A 16,807-nucleotide genomic window follows, 5' to 3' on the forward strand; every position below is an offset into this window, starting at 1 on the left:
TTCTGTTCACAGTGGAGGTCTATATCCACAGTAATCAAACACCTCAACTCCTGGTTTCACCAAGAAGTGAGTTGAAGGAGAAGTCAGCCAGTGGGATAGGGAGAAAGGGAGCTTTGCAATAATAGTTCACAGTCATCCTGTTACACAATCTTCCCTCTCACTTTTTAAATGTTAAGATGCGATGGCTTCCATATAATCATGAAAAATACATGTGGAAAAAGAATGGGTGCACTCAAGATTAGCATTTTTAAAAAATCTACGTGATGGTTACACGGTATTTATTATTATCCTTTATTTTTCAAATATGATATATTTTAAACATTCAGAAACATACACAGACTTTTGAAACAAATATAATTGAAACAGACTCAATGAAAGGAAATCAGAACTTAGTCTCCAAAAAATCAATAACGAATAGTGTGACATACTGCTGGGGAGGAAAAAAAGATTTGATGATTAATTGATTAATGGAGCACAACAGAAAGCCTGGAAATCAAACCTATTATATGTTAGAATTTAAACATACAATTATGGGGCCATCGTAAATCAATGGGACTAAGAATATTTATCTGCTGAAATGGGAGTAACTTTAGGCATTCCAAAATAAACTCTAGCGGGTTAGGTGCTTTTAAATTGAACTACAGTTTTTAAATATAGCATAAAGCAGACATGAGTAAGTATCACTTCTCTGGAGGTCGACACAATGAGTGTTTATATACTGCATTAAAATCTCAAATTCTTAAGCAAAACATTAAAAACTCAGTGGATTAAAAGGCACATGATACAAAAGACAAATTTTTCACATAGGATTTACAATTAGCAAACTAACATAGAAAAACATTCAACTTTAATAATTATAGTAAAGAAATATAAATAGAAGCAAACAAGTAGTATTTTATACCAATTAAATTAAAAATATCTTTTAAGTTATAATATCTACTGCTGATAAGATTGAAATCAAATACTGTATCATACATTTCTGGTAGCAAAGTAAATCAGTACAGTCTTTTAAGAAGGCAATATGGCAGCATGCTTTTAAAACGTAAAAATGATTATACCCTGGGGTTTGGTTAATCTCAATCCTAGGAATTTATTCCAAGGAAATGATTCAAAATAAGGGGGGAAAACTATATTTATGGCATTGTTGACAGTAACATCATTTACAAGAGCTCAAAAATAGAAATTTTCTAATGCCCATCAATGAACTTCAATAAAAATGAAATACCACCTACTGGATGGATGCTAGAGGGGAAAAAATGATTGAGACTTAGTCTCTACCCCAAAAAACTTCACAACTTGATGAGGGAAATTAAAGAAGGGTACATCCACTCAGTGACAAACAGTAATTATGCAGACTATACAGAACTGGGAAAGAGGGAAAATGCTTAAGACAAGAAAAATGGAAGAAAGGCAAAGCCATAACATTTTATCTGTTATGGTTCAATTATATATACACGTACGGACAAGGGATAACAATGAACACAGAGAAATAAAAATGGGGATCTACTGGGGCAGTGGAATTGGGAGGTACATTTTTCTTTAAATTTTACTTAAAATAGTCATAATTTATTTGTACAAGAGTGAGATAACTTTTTCATTGTCCTGTGATAATATTCAATACATAAACAAACTGAATTACGTAGGCTACTTAGTACCAGTCTCATAATCAAATGAAACTGAGATACTAGTGTGTTGCTTAAAATTAATTCAATTTTTAGCAAGTCCAAGTGGTTATCAACTCCTCGGCACATTTGACTCTCTCAACAGTTGGTTCTGCTATATACACAATCAGATCCTCCCAAATACATTCATTTACGTACCATCTGTTTCCAACCAACACGGTTCTCTCTAACCTTCTTTCGCATCCCCAGGCTGTGCTCAAGGCTGCAGCTGCTTTCCCCAACCCCTCTCTTACTCCCATTATTTTCTGTAAGTGTCTGATTCCTCACCAGAAAGCCCCTGGAGCAAGATCTGCAGCTGCTACCAGTCCTGAGTGTGGGAAGGTAGACAGAGGCTGTGACTGGCCCTTCCACAGGCTTCATTTGTGGGAGCCGGATTGTGGGAGGTGTTTCAGTGGTGCAGGGCGGGTAGGGAAGAGACACTTGGGATGCCTGACTTCAAAGATCCTGGCTTGGGACACAAAGTCCCAACAGGGGTAGATGAATAAAGGAAGTGGGGCAACCATGATCACATGTGTGAGTCCTGGAGTCACACTCCCTGGGTTTGAATTCTGACCTCTCAATAAACCCCAATGTATTCATCTGAAAGATGGTGACAATAATAACCCCTTACCCCTCAGACCTATTATAGGATTGAAATAAAGCATGTAAAGTCCATAACATAGCGCATGGTCCATGGTAAGTGCTCAATTAATGGTAGTGGAACTATGGTTATTTCTATTATTGTTAAGAAGAGGACTTCCTGGACAGCCCTGTTCTCCATAAAAGATGTGCTGCTCACATAAAGGAGGCATCAAAACATCTTATGGGTCTCAGTAGGAAAGGGCAGGCCATGCCAGCACTTTGTTCCGGACATCCTCCATACCTGCCCTCCCACCTCCCCTTTGCCTGTTATGCACTATACTCCACAAGGATACTCAAGGCTGCCAATGGCAGGCAGAGTTGTTGATGCCACCTACTTACAAAGAGAGAGAGACAGATAGATGGAAACTAGACAGCAAATAATCCTTTGGACCCAGAAAATACGTACCATATGGAAAAATAACAAATTGACTTTTTGTTTAATAGACCAGTCTTCTGTGAAATGGCAAATGAGTCCAGTGGCTAATACCCAGTTGTACAGGGCAGTCCTGATGAAATCACCCCTTGAAGAAGCACAGCCAAGGAATAGTTCCCACTTACTACTAGTTTATAGCCTCCTACAAGGTCCGTTTCTTACAGCAATATCGTCAGTTTCTGTAAAAATCTCTCCCTTCCTGGGCTGAGTGAAATTGCTCATTTCTACCATTCCTGTATTGACATTCAAATGGTCATGCTACACATTCACTTACAATGGAAATATATCCAAATTTCCTGACTTTTTTCATCTAGTCAGGGGACTCCTGTCCTTGAGAAGTGACAAGTTGGCTACAACAGTTAAAAATAAAAATCTGAGTCTACTACAGGAGGAAAAAACCCCCAGCATATAACTGAGTAGCAAGTATAATGTGGTCATCTAGAAAAGGTAACAATTCAAGGTGGAGGAGGGTGTATGTAAGACGGTGCAAAAGGCAGTATCAAAGTTGCAAACTTCAAAGGGCCTATTTAAGTCCAGGAAAGATCAAAGAAAAGGGGAGAGAAGAGGGGAGGGCATCTGAGGGAGATGAAAGAGCAACCGCTGTGAGGTAGGAAGTGAGAGAGTGTGCGATGCAGAGAGCAGGGAGAAAGTACTGGCTGGAGCAGAGGGAGCCCTCTGGGGAGAGGTGAGGTGAAGGGCAGGATTGGTGTGGCCAGGCCAAGTAGGGAGGGAGCCGAATAACCTGCACTTGGGAGATACATGAACCAACAATTTCATTTAAAAGTTTGTTCCCTGAGTGAATACTCTGATGGTGAACAAACTTGCATTCTGAATAAAGATTTTCCCACAATCCTTACGTTCTCAGTGTCCTTCTCTATCATGGAGTCTCTGGTGCTGCTCCAATCTTGAGCTTTCTTGGAAATCTGTCTTGCAAGAGTGGATTTGCTGACGTTGATTTAAATTGCCTTTCTGCCTGAAGGCCTTCCACATTCTTTATACTGATAGGCTTTCTTCCCAGAGTGAATTTTCTGATGCTGGACAAGGTTTGAGTTCCGAGTGAAGCTTTTCCCACACTCTACATCGGTAGGGTCTCTCTCCAGTATGTAGCAATTGGTGGTGAATGAGCTGTGAGTTCACACGGAAAGCTTTGCCACACTTCTTACATAAATACGGTTTCTCACCTGTATGAATTCTCTGATGCCGAAAAAAGGTATTTTTCTCACCAAAGGTCTTAGCACAGTCCTTGCATTTAAACGGTCTCTCCCCACCATATGCACTCTCCGATGATGAAACTGTGGATTTGAAAACAAAGGTTTTGTTACACTCCTTACACTCATGGAGCCTCTCCCCAGTGTGGATTCGTTGGTGTTTAGTGCAGTGGGAGCTGGCCCTAAAAGCCTTGCCACACTCTTTGCATGTGTAAGGTGGCTCCACAGTGTGGATCCTTCAGTGACGTATAAAACTGGAGTTGAAGCTAAAGGCTTTACCACACTCCTTACACTGATAGGGCTTCTCTCCAGTGTGAATTCATCAGTGGGCTGTGTAATGGGAGTTGCCCCCGAATGTCTTGCCACACTCCTTGCACACATAGGGTTGCTTTCCACTGTGGATCCTTTGGTGATGAACAAAAGTGGAACTAAAAGGCTAAAGACTGACACACTCCCTATGTTGATATGGCCTTTCTCCAGTGTGGTTTCTCCGATGCTGGAAAAAGTCTGAATTATGACTGCAATGTTTGTCCCACACATCAGATTTACAGGAAATCTGTACACCTGGAACTTGCAGATGTGTTTCACGCTGAGAACACACACTAACATTTTTTTCTGATTTCTTTTGTGGATGGCTTCTGTTTGCTATAGCAAGTTTCTCATTATTAACTATCTCCTTCACAGAATTTCTCTCACTTTTATTCATTCTATGCCTTACGCAATCTCCTCTATGCCTATCTAACTTGCCCTCTGACTCGCAGGTATCTTGAAAATCAGCTCCCTCCCTCAGATATTCACCTGATCCCATGCCACAGGATTTGTGTTTATCAGAAATTATTTGCTTTGAAGTCAAACACTCTTTCTCAGCCCAGGTTTTTCCACCTAATAAGAGAAGAAGAAATTCATGAAAATACCACCTCTCAGCAATGCCAGAGGGAACTGGATGAGGCATTACCAAACTTTTTCTGTAAAGGGCTATCTGGCAAATAGTTTAGGCTCTTTAGGTCATATCGTCTCTATTGTAACTCTACTGTTGTAGCGTGAAAGTAGCACAGACAATATGTAAAGGAACAAATGTGACTATGTTCCCATAAAAACGTTGTTATTTATAGACACTGAAATTTGAGTTTCATAAAATTTTCATATATTACAAAATAGTATTCTTCTTTTGACTTCTTCCATCCACTAAAAAAATTCAACCATTCTTCTCTCATGGGCCATACGAGAAAAGAGAGGCGGCAGGACAGATTTTGCCTACAGGCCATAGTTTGCCTGAATTAATCATCAAGCGTGATTAACACATCCTATTAGTACATGGCTTTCATATGTTGATAAAATGCCTGTAGAGCACATAAGGAGTGAGACAAGGCAAGGAAAAGTTCTGAATCCTAAGAGGGAAGAGAAAATTTTATAAGGGTTTAGGGGTCCAAAAAGAGTTCAAGATGAAAAGGTAGCTAAGAGGACAGGAAGTCAATAAGGGAAAGTTGTGGGTACTAAATGAATGAGTGATAGTGTAAAACGCCTAAGAACAGAAAGTGAAGGGAAAGTGAAATAGAGGGTTTAGAGAGGGCAGGGAAGGAATGGAGAAAGAATCGGGAGGAATAAAGTTAGGAGAGAATCCATTAATCAATCAAGTGGAAAAACAAAAAATATCAAGTAACTTTGTATAAAATATTATGGGATAAATGAGATTATTCCTGCTATGAGGAAGCTTGTAACTTATTGGGGAAATATAAGTAATACACATAAAATAGTTAGAGAACATAGTACTGGATTAGGAGAACATGGATCTAAGCCACCACCCCAAATAGCCCATGAATCATAATGCAAGTCTTTGCCATGCCAGACCGACTACAGGTCGGTATTTCCCAAAATGTGGTCATATTCATCTGCATCAGAATCCCTTAGAATGCTCTGTTAAACATGCAGATTCCTGGGCTACAGACTGGACAGAGCTGAGCCTTTGTTAAGCATTTTAACAAGGTCTCAGGTGAGATGTATACATACCACCATTTAAAAACGAGAATGGACTCAGATTTACTTCACCAAGAACAACTGACAACATAAAGAGACAACAAGGTGTAATCCCACTGAATTGATGATCAATCTGTGAGTTCCTAGAGGATCCTTTCTCCTGTGACAAGTCTCACAGAAATATGATAATAGAAGTTCTCTCACAGCAAAGACTGCGTGTGGTAGGAGGAGGCAAGTAACCAGCGTCCCAGCACTCACCACCTCGGATGCCCCTCACAGCATGTCTGATCCAACGACCCTTAAGCCCCAAGCCCCAAGCCTCTTGCCCTTGCTCTAGCTGAAAGCATCAGCAGGTCTGGAAAACAGAAACCCCACCAGGGGCTGAGGACAAACCAGGGAGACAGAAGATGAGAAGAAGTGAAGCCCATTTACAAGGAAAGCAGACAGAACAGGCTGGGAATTAACATGAGCAACGGCAATAGCTAATAAGTACTGAGCAGGCACTATGTGCCAGTACGTGGATTACTGACTTAATGGACAGAGGAGGGAGATACCATTACTGTCCCCATTTTATAGATGAGAAAACTGAAACAAAGTCACATAGCTAATAACCAGCACTCTGGCTCCCAGGTCTGTGCTCTTAAGAACTCTGCCTTTGAAATGCAGTGCTAACAGCTTTCCCCCTGAAGCACGATATGACGTGAGAACACAGGAGAGGAGAGGAGGCAAGGCCTCCAACGGCCTACTAAAAATATCACTTTCTTTGAGGTATATTCACGTTAAGTGAAAGGTAGTTGCAAAAGACCACGTATTGCATGATAACATTAATACCAAATATCCACAATAGGCAAATCTATAGAAACAGAAAGTAAATAAGTGTTTGCCTAAAACTGATAGTGTGGGAGAAGGCAGGATGAAGAGTGACGGCTAACGGATATGGGGTTTCTTTTTGTGTGACAAAAATATTCTAAAAGTAGACTGTGGTAATGCTTGCACAACTCTGTGAATATATTAAATACCAGTGAACTGTACACTTTAAATGTGAATTGTTTAGTTTGTGAATTATACCTCAATAAAGCTGTTTAAAAAAAGGATACGAGAGGGCCAGCCCTGTTGGCCCAGTGGTTAGGTTGGTACACTCACCTGTACGGCCTGCTCTCCTGCTCCTTCTGCTTAGGGTTCCCTGTGACTGAGTAAAACAGGGCTCTTTCCCTTGCTCCAGTTAAGAGATCAGAGCTGGTTTGGAAGTGAGTGATGCTGCTTGAAGGGAAGAAAACACAACACAATGATGAGCAGAGTCACAGGGGTCAATCTCAGCCTGTGGCTACAAGAAGAGCCAGAGCTAAGGAGAGTGACTCCTGGATGGACTGAGCAAGAGGTACTCTAAAGAGGTACAAGGAGGGGTCCTGGGAAGAAGCCTTAGGACAGTGCTCTCAAGGAAGCTTGAAACACTCTGGGAGGCAAATTTCTACTTAAAGAGGAATAGAATATCTTACCTTCTTTGTTAGAGGATGGGAAATTACCACTGTGGGGAAACAGACACAGAGCTCCGAGGAGCAACTCCCACAGGGAGACCAAGGGGCTGAGCTCTCTCTAGATAATCTGGAGGTTCAGTACTAGCGTAAGGGCATCAAGATATAATTCAAGCCCTGCTGTACCCAGAGAATCACCACTAAGGCAGGAAGGGAGAGAGGGGAGCTTTTATGATGGAAAAAGAAGGGAAGCCTTCTTGGAAGTCAAATAGATGCCAGGGCTCTCCAAACCTGGCAACTCCTGACACTGCCATTTGGGCCAGCTAATAGTTATAAGAGAGCCCTTTAACCTCTGAGGGCCCAGGCAGAGACCAGCAACAGAGAGGCCTTACCTAGGAAGGCCACAGCTCTATGGTTCTCCAGCATCACATCCCTGTACAAGGCCCTCTGAGCAGGCAGCAGGCTGGTCCATTCCTTCTCAGTGCAGTACACAGCCACGTCCTCAAAAGTCACTGATTCCTGAAACGATCAGTTCCTGCTCTCCCAGGCCTCAAGACTCTGATGATGGTCAAAACTGTCAGTGAGAGGCTGGGAAGGACACCTACAATGATTCATATTTAGTAATGGGTCTCTCATGTGCCTGAGAGGTTCTTGTGTGAAATTTGCAAGGTGTGGAGGAAGAGGACACAAACTAAAGGCAAACAGCCAGTCAGAGTTCAGCATACTTGCCCAGTGAGAACCAAGTACATCTCCACTCTGAGCTTCCAAACATATATGACCTCCCAATAGACTACAGTATAGGAGCTGGGCTTGGGCCTGAGCATGAAAGCATATATATAAAAGAGAATGAACATATAACTGGATACGGCTGCCACCTTAGCTCTAAGCCCCTCCCCACTTAGTAATATATTTGCGTGATTATTTAGGCTGCTCCTATTACTGCCATTTCCTAGTTCTGCTTTCATCCCAGTTCTTCCCTCATTCTTATCTCCTTGCCCACTAACTGCTCCAGGCACAAACCTCTCGAATTTGTTAATGACTCCTCACCCCCATGGAGAGGTAGCGAGATTAGAGAGGCATAGGAAAATACTGCTTACTTGGGGTTGGCTAGAGAAAAATCTGTTTATCAAAGGACATCATTAAGAGAGTGAAAAAGCAAGCCACAGACTGGGAGAAGATATTTCAAAATACACATATCTGACAAAGGACTCATATCCATAATAAAGAACTACAATTTGTAGAAAAAGCAACACACAATGTAATAAAAAAAAATGGGGAAACTATCTGAATGGGACTTCACATAAGAGGATATCCATGTAGCCAATAAACATATGAAATGGTGCTCCACATCATTATTGGGGAAAAGGAAATTTAAAAATCCCAATGAGATATCAAGAATGAATGACAACAAATGTTGGCAAGGATGTGGAGCAACTGGAACTCTCATATACTGCTGGTAAAAGTATAAACTGGAACAATTATTTCCAATGGTTGGAAAATTGTTGGGCAGCAAATATATACCCTATGACCTAGCAATCTGACTCCTAAAGATATACCCAAGAGAAATGAGCACATGTCCACCAAAAGGCATATACAAGAATCTTCACTACATTCCTATTCATAGTAGTCAAAAACTGGAAATAATCAAAACGCCCATCCACAGTAGACTGAATAAAATGTGGCCTAATCATATAACAGAAACCTATGCAGCAATGAAAAAGAACAAACTACTGCTGTGTGCACCAACATGGGCGAAGTTCACAGACATAATGTTGAGCAAAAGAAGGCAGACACAAAAGAGTGCATATTGAATGATTCCATTTATATCAAGTTCAAGAACAAATAAAACTAATCTATGGTGATAGAGGTCAACTTTGGGGTGGACTGCTTGGGATGGCGCACAAGGGAGACTTCTGAGGTACTGATAATGTTCTATGTCTTAACATGTGTGATGGGCATACAGGTGTATATGTCTCTAAAAAGTGAGCTATACAGTTCAGATTTGTGTTGTAAATGTTATACCTCAATGAGAAAGTAAACATATATTTTTATATATGCATATTTATAAATGTTTCTATATGAATATACAATTTATACAAATGTATATCTACATATGCACGTATACTTTTATATATGCACATATATGTATATGCACACATGCATATGTGCAGAGGCAGAGGAAACCAAGCTCACTGGGGCCTGGCTGCTAAGTACACTGCTGTCATCATCTGACCTCCTTTATTCCCATCTTGGAGAAAGGTAAAAGTCTCAGGAGCCGAAGGGAAAGAAAGAAGCATTAGTGATAATGACTCTACTGACCATAACTCCTGCACACAACATCTGGCTCATCCTGTTTTGAGGCTATATGAACTACTACTCATCAGTTATTGCCTTGGGTCAGTTTCAATTCTCATCTCACAGAGGTGAGGTAGCAGGCATAGAAGGAAATGCAAAAAAGAAACAGAAATCATCTCAAGAATATATTTAGCATATAGTTTCCTATGTACAGTGTGCAGCTGACTAGTTCAGCAAACAGATGAGAAGGTGGACTGACAAAACTATAATTTTCGGTAATCCAGAGAAGACATAGGAAAGAGAACAGAAAAGGAAGCTGGTGCATAGAATGTTATGGGCTGAAAAGAAAGCCGGTGCTCCTGTTAAGATCCCTGGAATCCACACAAGACAGGTAGGAATGAGTTGTGTACGAGAAATCCATCAAACACTGTAGCACCTCAGCGTCTGTTTTCCCTTTTATATTACCAAAGATATTAGGATAGGACAGGTCCATTATGCAAGTAATAAAAGTCAAAACAATTTGAAAATAGCTTATTAAGAATATCTTGATGTCTCCCTACCAATATTTTTCCCTCTAAATAGACAGATTGATTATAAGATGTTCACTCAATTTTATAACAGTGTTGGGCACAGGTGGTGAGATGAAAAACAGTATCATATTAAACTATCCATCAAATTTATGACATGTCTCAAATACTCCAAGTTCTAAATATTATAGTATAGGGGAAGCAAAGCAATTTCATTTCTAAACTAGTTCCAACTCCCTTTCTAAGTCAGTTAACTAGCTCATTCAACAGAGTGAATCAGCAAAGTTTATGCATTAAAGGCAACACCTGAAACACAAAGCACTGTTATCAGTTAGATCCAAGATATTTAATAAGCACAAAAGTGCACATACTTGTAGACCTTAAAAACAACTTCCAGGAGCTGGCCCAGGGGCACAGCAGTTAAGTGCACACGTTCTGCTTTGACAGCCAGGGGTTCGCCGGTTCGGATCCTGGGTGTGGACATGGCACTGCTTGGCACGCCATGCGGTGGTAGGTGTCCCACATATAAAGTAGAGGAAGATGGACATGGATGATAGCTCAGGGCCAGTCTTCCTCAGCAAAAAGAGGAGGACTGGCAGCAGTTAGCTCAGGGCTAATCTTCCCCAAAAAACAACAAAACAAAACAAAAACCCAACTTCTAGAGGCCAGCCAGCCTCGTGGCCGAGTGGTTAAGTTCGCACACTCCGCTTCGGTGGCCCAGGGTTTCACTGGTTCAGATCCTGGGCGTGGACATGGCACCGCTCATCAGGCCACACTGAGGCAGCATCCCACATACCGCAACTAGAGGCACCTACAACTAAAATATACAACTATGTACTGGGGGGATTTGGGGAGAAAAAGCAGAAAAAAAAAAAAGATTGACAACATTTGTTAGCTTAGGTGCCAATCTTTAAAAAAAAAAAAAAAAAAACCACAACTTCCAATTCAACTCCATATCAGCAGTTTGCTGTTAAGTCTCAGGGTACTGCAAGAGCATCTGACAAAAGACTTCATATAGTCAGTACACTGCCCTTTCCTCCATTAACCCTCCTTAGTGAATCCAGAAAGCCATCCAGTTTGGTAGAGGAAGCTGAGGCTGTCAGAGAAACAGAGCTGTCAGAAGCTAAAAACCACATCTTGGCAGTTACAGGGATTCCAATAAGGAAAAAGCGTAGTTACAAGTGTAAACAGAAGAACTTTAAAAAAAAAAAACACAACGCAAACCTATACAAGTAATGTTGCTAAATTCATAGACAGCTTCTGTCCAAGAGTAACAAAAGCAGTGATTCATACTGAGTAAAGAGGTACCCCTTGTAGTTGTGTACTCTAATTCTCTTAAATCATACTGTCATCATATCTTCATCATAAATGTCCTTTAAAGTGGATACTTAATAATATTGACATATTAAACAAACGGACTTAAGCAAAAAGGTCTGATCTGCACAACTGACAATCTGTGAAAAGCAACTCATCTGGAAGTAGAACAGGAGCAGAGGCCACCCTACAAAACACAATCACCCCTTCCTACTTTCCTAGCACAGCTCTGGAGGTGAAGCAGAAGTAACAAGTCTGGATGGAGAACAAATTACAACCCAACACACTCCACTAATGGCTGGGACCAAAGGTATAACCTGATTGATGTCAAACCTTAACAATTACGTTATGACAGTGAGTAAAAGTTAAGAGAACGGAATGAGAAGAGTGAAACAAAGGACGTGTAGAGAACTATGTCAACCAATCTCTCCATATCTCCAATACTGTGCATAGGAAATTATATGCTAAACACTGGACACATATAAGGTGCTTGATGGGTATGACTCATCAGGAGATTCTTAGATTAAACATTCACATAGGCCAACCCAAATCCAGGACTCCACGTTCTCCAATTTGTGGACTAAGAAGCCTCCATCCTGCGGGAAATAAACAACCATTTTAGTACTCTCAAAACTTTGATCGCTCTACGGATAGGAATAAGCTTCCAGACTGGGTCTACACCAGGCCAGGCGAGTGAAGTGAATAGTGATCATAGACCGATTTCCTGAGGCCACCTGAAAAGGGACAAAAAGTGTTAATGGTACACAGGCCAAGGGGAGGGCTGGGGTCGTCGCAGCCGGGGTAAAAGGGGGATGGAGTGACTGAGGGGCGTGTTCTCTCTTGATAGCAAGTACTGGAGCGCAGATAGTTAAAAGTTGTTGAGGACCTCGGTGTCAACACTCGAATTTGTGTCAGTACTCGAATCTGAATAGGCACTAGGTTGTCCTGGGGACGAGAAACCAGGGTGCAAGAAGCTGCGGCCAGCGTCCTGGGCCTGCCAGCGCCTCCTCTCGACGCGATCGAGGGGAGCCCGGGAGTTGGGATGAGGACCCCAAAAGCAGCAGTAGCCGCGCCCGTCTCCCCCGGGTCCTTCCCGTCTTTCTCAGGCTAAGCCAGACCCGCTCACCGTGGGCTCTAGCCGGCCTCTGCAGCTCGCCAGAGAACAGAGACTTGGCGGACGCTTCGCCAGGCCTCACAAACCAAAGCCTCACGCCTTCAAAACAACACTGGCTGAGCCGGAAGTACGTCATCACACTGACTTACCAACCCATACCTTCCCTGAGCTTCTCTCTAGTAATCTTGGAGGACCCCACAACTCGGTGGTTCCTCCTTTCTAGTTCCCGCGAGACAAGGCTGAGGAAAAGAGACAGGGGGCGAGATGCGGTCCCTGTCTTTCCCCGAGCCACCGGTTTCTGAGTCGAAAGGAGGCGGAGCCTAAGGCGGGAGCAAGAAACGGGGCATCCATTTCATTGGGTATTTGGTGAAGTGGCGGGGCCCATCCGGGCCAATGAGCAGCGGAGCCCGCGGAGGTCATCCTTTTCCTTGGAGACCGGAGACAGGTCCAGCCCCTGTCCAGTGGAGTTCCCATTTAGCAGTGGGTCCCTCCCTTCAGGGCCTAGGAGAGCAATCAGGGACCTGGCGGGAGACCTGAAAAGGGCTGAGGGGCTGGCCTGGACGGGGTGGGAATCTCAGCACTGAGGAGCCTCCAAAACAGTTGCTGAATGGATGAAAGTCAGGAATAGAGGAGCAATCTTATTGTATAACCAGAAGACCCTCGGGATGTCAAAAAGGTGGTGCTTTTTGGTCCTGCGTAGAGACAGCTACCCTGAATGAGTGAGAAAGGGTCAGGAGCAGGAAGAAGTGAGTCCAGTCCTCAGGTAGAAGCCTACACACAGTCCTGCATACCTTTCTCAGACTGTCCTGACTGGTTCCGAGAACATCACTTGTCCACCACCGCTGGATGTCGTCATTTGTCTGGATCCTTCCCGGACCGCTGTGATGCCCCACATGGGACTCAAAGTTTACAACTCTTTTTATCGCACAATCATCCTTAACCACTGTTTCCCACATTGCCAAGAAAGCTGGGTCCAGAGAAGCATCCAGCCCTCAGCCATATCCTACTGAGGCCAACACTTCTCTAGGATCCACGAGGCCCTTATGTGTCCTAGGTCACATCTTTTCAAGATAATTTTATCTCAAGTCCTCAGTGGTCTGCATAACCTGGGACCTTTATAGGAGCTCCTATGATCACCCCCAAAAGACCTCTAAATATGAGAGAGCAGGGGTTAGGATCTCATTCCCTCCTCAGAAAAAACTGAGTCATCACAAGCTATATGGTTGGGTAGGCGTCCCAAGGCAAAATCAAAAGAACCTATACCACAGTAGTTAGTATAATATTCATTTTAGAACAGCAATTTAGTTTCACCAAAACATCACTGTCCCTAACATAGAATTAATGCAATTTGAATATCATTGAATTTGAATATTCAGTTGTAATTGGGCAATAAGCTATAAACATAAGGAATTTATAGCAAGCTTTAAGGCTGCACATATTTAAATACCATTTTTATACATTTTACAAATTCTTACACATCCAGTTGCTTTAAATATAACCCATATGAGCATATTTTTAATCACTTAGAGCTTGCCTGCTTTGTATAACCCATGAAACTGCACCTAATGTCTGCTGGCCATAGGTAAGACAAACGCTGTGGCCATAAAAGACCCCAAACCACTGCTGCCCTTCAAAGCTCTCTTACGCGGAGACTCCCACCTTGCTGCTGAGCGACACTGCCTAGACCACTAAGCCCCCTTTCTAATTCCTCTCTCCCCCAGGAATTCCCTTGCCTTCTTCCCCTGCTGGGTGAGTTCTTTCTCTAAGGGACTTTCCCTCTCATACCGGTGCAGGGGCTGCCCAATAAAGTTTGTTGTACAATAGTGCCATCTCGTGGCCTTGTCTTTTTCTTGATCAGCACAGCTTAAGCCTAACCCAGACTGCATGGCATCACTACATCAATCAGAGGGAAGAGAAGACATCTATTGGAAAGCCTGTTGAAAGACCTCAGAGGAGACAGGTGTAGCTACCCCCAGAGAACTGCCCGACATATTGTGCCAGAGCCTGCGGAGGGGATAGAGTGACCACCTTGGATGACAACACTGGGCAATGCACAAAATAAAGGACATTTGCTGCTACCTCCATTGTGCTTGGGTGTTGTAGACCATAGGCAGCATGGCAGTAGGGACACAGATGAACAAGAGCTGACACAAGGATCCACAAACGCAGCTCACACCCAAGGGTTGGCAGTGGACCCAGAGTGGCCCAGAGCCCTGAATTCAACCTGTGCGTGACATGAATGAGTCACTATCAGCACCCAAAATCACTGTCGGCATCATTCTGATAGCCCAGTCTCGTGTGATCCTATGAAAGAAAAAACATGCTGGCCAGTGTCCTAGAACTCAGGCGCAGCCACAAGGCCCTGGGACAACCCTATTGGTGTGCATTCTGGAGCTCCTCAGGACACCTGGTCAACTCCTCACACCGAGTGAAAGATCAGAGAGTGCCCCAAAAGGGAGAAATGGAGCCCAGGGCCCACAGAGGTCACAATCTATTCTTGGAACCACCCATTTGACAGCACTATTGGACCCAGCCACTCCTAGGCAACAGTAGATGACTTAAAAAACGTAGAGAGGGGCCGGCCCGGTGGTGCAGTGGTTAGGTTTGCATGTTCCACTTCAGCGGCCCAGGATTCGCCAGCCAGGATCCCAGGTGCAGACATGGTACCGCTTGGCAAGCCATGCTGTGGTAGGTGTCCCACATATAAAGTAGAGGAAGATGGGCATGGATGTTAGCTCAGGGCCGGTCTTCCTCAGCAAAAAGAGGAGGATTGGCAGCAGATGTTAGCTCAGGACTGATCTTCCGCAAAAAATAAAAATGTAGAGGGAGGAAATCAAAATATAGGACTCCCTGCATGCCCTGGGGTGGGACCCTGTTTTCCTTGGTCCAGTGGTGGTACTGGGAAATTTAGCAATTTCTATGGAAGTAGAAGAGAATGGAGACTAGGAGATGAGCAACAGTCAATACCACCACCATTGCAAGGTAAGATGCAAGATAGACTGGAAAAGTGAATACTTAGCTTTTCCACACTCTATAGTGTAAGAAGACAACAGAGAAAGGTGCAAGGAATGGCCAGAATAGCCCATATGGCACTTTGGGGCCTGTTGTGAAAGAGTAGCTCCTAAACAGACACAATCTCACAGGTTCAGGACATGGCAAACGGAACAAGGGCAGGATTCCAATTCCCCGCTTGCCTCTTAGGCCAGTTACCCATGTCAAGGCACAATTATCCCAACCATACATGGTAGCCCTGAAAACGGCTCTGGTCACCCAACCAGTAATGTCACACACTCCACTATTTGGTGCTCTTTCTACACATTTCTCAATATTAATACAATATGTAAAAAAAACATACAGACGGTCTGATCTCCACCTCCTCCACACACTGAGAAAGGCTCTAACTCTCTGTGCCACAACTAGGTCAATATTCCCAGGGAGAAAGTCTGGGTGAGTGTAAGATTCATGCTATGTGCCTCCTTTCTCAAAAATCATCACATTGCATTGGTTGCTACTGAATATCCACAAACAGTTGTTAAGCGATTTTTTAAAAATTAAGTGTGGTCCACTTTGAAAAATAAAAAACCAAGAAATCCACCTTGTCTCAAGATGTAGAAAACTGAAGAGAATGGCCCCACTCATACAACAAAAAATAGCTAGATAATCTGAAATTTTTCCTTGAACACATCAGACAGCTGAAATCTCAGGGGAAATAACTTACCTAAAATCTAAGGAAAGACATTTCCAAGGAGAGACAGCCCCATCGATGTCAATATTTTTCTCTGATTTCCTATGTGGATGACATTTATCTTCTGAAAGATCTTACATTCTTTTTAAAAATACTCAAAACTCAGCAGGTTAAAAAGGCACATGATATTGACTACTGACACGATAAGAAGTAGAATTGGTAATCTAACATGAAAAAATATTCAAACACAATTTATATTAAAGAAACGTAAAAAACAATTGCGGTTCCATTTTGCACTTATTAAATTAACAATCTCTAAAAAATTTATAATATCCACTGCTGGTTGCAAGCAAATGCAAACTCGCTACATTGCTGGGAACAGAATAAATTGGTACAAACTTCCAAAAAGGCCATTTGGTGACCTGTTTCAAAAACAAAAACGTTCATACCCCTGGGTTTGTATTCTCATTCTGACACTCCTT

General features: G+C 42.7%; 1 long non-coding RNA gene across 2 annotated transcripts; it reads right to left on the reverse strand.

Moving 5' to 3' along the window:
- Positions 1 to 267: 267 nt before the first annotated feature.
- LOC139076167 (uncharacterized) lies at positions 268 to 12,760 on the reverse strand. Of its 2 annotated transcripts, XR_011527487.1 has the most exons (5): positions 12,653 to 12,760; positions 7,783 to 7,991; positions 7,062 to 7,175; positions 4,743 to 4,826; positions 268 to 4,028 (listed from the first exon to the last, which is right to left on the reverse strand). It is a non-coding gene; the product is annotated as an uncharacterized lncRNA (long non-coding RNA). The 2 variants fall into 2 exon arrangements; XR_011527486.1 differs by lacking the exon at positions 12,653 to 12,760 and having other exon boundaries at positions 7,783 to 8,281.
- Between the last annotated feature and the right edge of the window lie 4,047 nt (positions 12,761 to 16,807).

The sequence above is a fragment of the Equus przewalskii genome, chromosome 15, assembly GCF_037783145.1.
Source record: "Equus przewalskii isolate Varuska chromosome 15, EquPr2, whole genome shotgun sequence".
Classification (NCBI taxonomy): domain Eukaryota; kingdom Metazoa; phylum Chordata; class Mammalia; order Perissodactyla; family Equidae; genus Equus; species Equus przewalskii.